At 46.0% G+C, this 5,217-nt stretch overlaps 1 pseudogene; it reads right to left on the reverse strand.

Moving 5' to 3' along the window:
* Positions 1–1,734: 1,734 nt before the first annotated feature.
* On the reverse strand, positions 1,735–4,378 carry LOC111553210 (annotated as a pseudogene).
* Positions 4,379–5,217: the final 839 nt, after the last annotated feature.

Here is a 5,217-nt window from a genome sequence, read left to right on the forward strand (position 1 = left end):
AGTTGTTCATAATAGTCTTTTGTTTTTCTGTAGCATCAGTTGTAATGTCTCCTTTTTCATTTCTGATATTGTTCATTTAAGTCTTCCCTTTTCTTGTTTAGTCTAGCTAGTGGTTTATTGACTATCTTTTCAAAGAATTGACTTTTTTCTTTTATTGACTTTTGTAATTTTTTAGTCTCTATTTCATTTACTTCATTCTAATCTTTACTATTTTTCTGCTAATTTGGGGTTTTGTTTTTTCCTTTTTTAGATTCTTTAGGTGCATTGTTAGATTGTTAATTTATAATATTTCCATATTTTGATGTAGGCATTTATTGATATAAACTTTTTGGTACATTGTATTCCCATTTTAATTTGTTTCAAGAAACTTTTTGATTTTCATCTTAATTTCTTTGTTGATGTAATAGTCATTCAGGAGCATTTTAAAAACGTATTCATATAGTTTCCAGAGTTCCTCCTGGTATTGATTTCTTGTTTTATTCTACCGTGGTCTAAGAAGATACTTAATATAATTTTGATTTTTTAAAATAATTTGTTGAGACTTACTTTGTAGCTTAACATATGGTCTATCCTGGTGAATATTCTATGTGCTGATGAAAAAATACATATTCTGTGGTTGTATAGAATGATCTGTAAATGTTAGGTCCATTTGGTCTAAAGTTTAGTTTAAATCCAATGTTCTTTGTTGATTTTATGTCTAGATGATCTGTTCGGTGCTGAGAGTGGAATGTTGAAGTTCCCCACCGCTACTGCATTGCATTTCTCTCTCTTTTTGGACCTAGTAATATTTGATTTATGAATCTGGATGCTCTAGTATTGAGTGCATATATATTTAGAGTTGTTATATCCTCTTGCTGGGTTGATCTTTTTATGTAATAATGTTCTGTGTGTGTGTGTGCGCGTGCGCGCATGGTTTTTTTGTTTGTTTGTTTGTTTGTTTTTTTACTGTTTTTGAGTTAAAGTTTGTTTTATGTGATAGAAGTACAACTATCCTGCTCATTTTTGGTTTCCATCTGCATATAATATCTTTTTCCATCTTTTTACTTCCAGTTTATGTTTCTTTACTAATAATTTGAGTTTCTTGTAAGAAGCAAATAGTTCAATCATGTTTTTATAAGACTCTATTCAGCTATTCTCTTTTTTATTTTTTTCATTTTATAAGCACTTGGTTTTATTGCACAGAAGCAGTTGAAATTGGACTCCAGTGGAAAGTGCGCACTGGCATAATTCAGTGGCCAGTGCCCAGCCCCACCTGGACAGCTCTTCCAGAATAGAGAGCTCTGGGCAAGGGCTTGACCACTCCTTTGGAAAACAGAAGGCATGTGGAAATAATTGACATGTCAAGCATAATGTGTCTGTAACTGCTCATTCATTATTGTGGTCATCTGTCAATTGTACATAGAGGCAATAAATGCACTTATTTGGAAAGGAGGGGGGCAGTTTTTATAGTCAAGTGTTTACGTGTGGCATTCAGCATGTATCACATTCAGCTACATAAGCTTTCATAACACAATCGTCCATCGCCTGGGGAGGGTGTTGGGGCAGGGGGCTGGAGTTCCCAATCTTGCTAACATATTGATAACAGAAATTCCTGTTTGAAGAAGGAGGCCCCATCATCTAAGCAGTTTCTTTTTACATAAAGAAAGAAAAGTGAAAATTGCATTACTCCGATTCCTGAGCTCTGGACCCCTTCTGAGTTTCTTAGGCTGCTCTGGACATTCCTTTCTCCTTGCCTTACTTCTCCTTGGCAGTCTTGTCTTCTGTGGCTTTCTCTGGAGGCCTGCTGTCTTTGGTCTGTGCTGGAGGATTTTTCAGCCTTTTCCGCCTTAGGTTTGCTTGGGTCCCTTGAGAGGGTCTTGTCATCCTCCTTGGTTTTGGCCTCTGTCTTGGGTTTCTCCTCAGGCTTCTTGGCCTCAGTGGCCTTCTCCTCCTAGGTGTCTTTTTTTCTCTGGTGCTGCCGCTGCCTCCTCCTTCTCTGCTGGTTTGGTGGGTCCCTTGGCTTTGGTATCATCTGGTTCCTTCTTGGCCACCTATCTTCTCTTTGGGTTTAGCATCTTCCTTCACCTCCACATTGGCAGAAGCCTCCTTCTCTGGGGTGGCTGCTTTTTTCTTATCTTCAGCCTCTTCCTTCTTGGCTTCAACTTTGGATTCTTTGGGCTTTTTGACGGCAGGTTCCTTCTTCTCCACCTTGGGCTTTGGGGCCTCCTTCTTGGGTGCCCCCTCTTTCTTGCTGTCCTCCTCCTTCTCCGTTTTTGGCATGGCGGAAGCTTTCTCTTCCTCTGCCTTCTTTGGGGGATATTTGCCTTTCACTTCTTGGGGCTTCTTTTCCTCCTTCACTGGGGACTTCACCTCTTCCTTCTTTGGGATCTCCTTCTCAGGGACCTTGGCATCCTCCTTCAGGGGCGACTTCATCTTCTCTGGGGACCTGACCTCCTCGACAGAGCTTTTGGCCTTTTTGGGGGATTTGTCTGCAGGGGATCTTGCTTCATCCTTCGCAGGACTCCTGGCTTCTGGAGACTTCACATCAAGAGTCTTGGCCTTCTCTGGGGATTTTGCTTCCTCCTTCACTAGAGACTTGGCCTTCTTGGGAGACTTGACTTCAGCTGGAGATTTTGCCTCTTCCTTCTCAGGGGACTCCGCTTCCTCCTTTACTGGGGACTTGGCCTTTTCAGGGGACTTGACCTCAGCTGCAGACTTTGCTTCTTCCTTCACTGGGGACTTGGCCTCAGCCGGTGACTTTGTTTTTTCCTTCACTGGGGACTTGGCCTTCTCTGGAGACTTGGCCTCAGCTGGTGATTTTGCCTCTTCCTTTGCTGGGGACTTGACCTCGGCTGGGGATTTTGCTTCCTCTTTCTCTGGGGACTTGGCCTCAGCTGGTGACTTTGCCTCTTCCTTCACTGGGGACTTGGTTTCCTTCTCTGGGGATGTGGTGTCTTCAGCTGGGAGAGACTTTGCTTTTTCTTTTCCCTCTTCTGCCCCCTCCTCTTCACTCTCTTCTTTCTCCTTGCCCTCCTCCTCTCCGGCCTCTTTCTCCTCTTCTTCAGTCACTTGGGTCTCCTCCGTCTGTTCCTCCACAATCACAGTGTCTTTCTTCGACTCCTCTACCACTTTGATCTTCTCTTCACTTTTGACCTTTATGTGAGTGGACACGGAGGGAATTTTGGGGAGTCCTTCTGGAAGCGAGAAAGGAATTGGGCCAAAGCCAGTCCCACACTCTTCGCCTTCCAAGAGTTTTCTGTAAGCGGCTATCTCTGTATCCAAAGCCATCATGACACTGAGCAGGTCCTGGTATTCTCGTAGCTGGGCTGTCACTTCCCACTTGGTATTCCTCAGCTCGGCGTCCAGTTGCTGAATGGTTTCCTGGTAGGAGGCAATGTTGGTCTGATGACGGTCCTCCAGCTCAGAGCGCTGCCTCTCCAGTGAGTCCTTGGTGCTTTTCAGTGCTTCCAGCTCTATGGTCCTGGCCTGCAGCTGGAAGTTCTCAGTTATCTCCTCCTGCGCTGACCGCATGGCTTCTGTGTTCACCATCGCTGCCTCTGACAGACAGTCCAGTCTCACTCGGAACCACTCCTCAAACTACAGCATGCTCCGCACCTTTTGGCCTTCAACATGCACGCCACGCCCATCTCACGCAGCTCCGACGTCACGTCGCACTTGAGGGCGTTGCGCGTCTCAGCCTGCCCCTGCGCCTGCGCCTGCGCGGCGCTGCAGCCCTGGCTCTGGCAGAGCAGCTCGCCCACCTCCTCCAGGTGGTAGTGGCGGAGCAGGTAGCCGCACTCCTCCTGCAGCACCTGCGCCTTCTTCTGCAGTTTCACGCGCACCACCTCGGCCCCCTGTGCGAAGCGCGTGAGCGTTCGGGCCGCCGCCTCGGCCTCCTCGCGTTGCCAGACCTAGTTGTCGAGGCGCTGGCACACGTGCGAGATGTCCTCGAGCAGGTGCTCCTGCTCCAGGCGCAGCACCGCACCGCACCGCACCGCGCCGCGCGTCTTGTGGACCTCGCGCTCGTGGAACTCGCCCATGGCCTCCAGGCTGCGGTCGTGTACCTCCAGCTGCTGCTCTTTGTCGATGTAGCCTGCGAAGCGGTCCTTCAGCGCCTGCAGCTGCTCCTCCTCACTGCTCGCTGCGGCCGCCGCCACCACGCATCCCTCTGGCCGGTTGCTCAGCGTGTCCAGCGAGTCGATGCTCGAGTAAGCGGCTGGGTGAGGCAGACAGGGAGCTCACGGACGTCCGCGGCCACGAGTGGAAGCCGACCGGGCCGAGCGCGTCCCGTCCCGCCTGAGCTGCCCTTTTGGACTAGTACCTAGTGGAGGCTGCCACCACCATGCAGCGGCGGGAACGAGGCGCCCAGCAACGCGTCCGCGCTGCGGAAGCTCATCATGGCTGGAGCAGGTGTGTGAGGTCGGGACGGGGAGGGAGGCAGTGCCTCTCTTATCTTTTAAGTGGAGAATTTAATCAGTTTACATTCGAAGTTATTGATATGTCAGGCTTTGTTTCTGTCATATTGTTAATTGCTTTCTGGTTGGTTTATATATTGTTCTTTTCTTTTCCTTTTATTGTTTGATGGGTTTCTGTAGTGGTACCATTGAGTTTTTTCTTTCTCCACCGTGTAATAGCTTTTCCAGTGAATTTTATACTTTCATGTATTTTCATAATGGTAAATGTTGTTTTTTCATTTCCATTTTTAGGACTCTCTTGCGCATTTCTTGTAGGACCAGTCTAGTGCTAATGAATTCTCTCAGCATTTGGTTGTCTGAGAAAAACTTTATTTCTCCTTCATTTATGGAGGATAATTTTGCCGAATGTAGTATTCTTGTTTGACAGGCTTTGTTTTTCTTTTAGCACTTAGCATATATCATCTTATTATCTTCTCGTCTGTACGATTTCTGCTGAGAAATCTGCTGTTAGTGCGTTGAAGTTTCTTTTATAGGTGATGAAATGCTTTTCTCTTGTTTTTAGGATTCATTCTTTTTCTTTGACTTTAGACAGTCTGACTATAATACGCCATGGAGAAGACCTTTTGTGTTGTATTTTCCTGGGGATTTCTGGGAGATTGAGCCTCTTGTATCTAAATGTTTAAATATCTTGCTACACTTGGGAAGTTTTTGTTTGTTATTTAATTAAATAGGTTTTCCAATTCTTTCTTTCTCTCTTCACCTTTGGAGAGACTGACAATTAAAATATTTAATAACTTCGTGTTGTCCCAAATGTAATGAAGGC

Source organism: Piliocolobus tephrosceles, chromosome 20 (genome assembly GCF_002776525.5).
Source record: "Piliocolobus tephrosceles isolate RC106 chromosome 20, ASM277652v3, whole genome shotgun sequence".
Taxonomy (NCBI): domain Eukaryota; kingdom Metazoa; phylum Chordata; class Mammalia; order Primates; family Cercopithecidae; genus Piliocolobus; species Piliocolobus tephrosceles.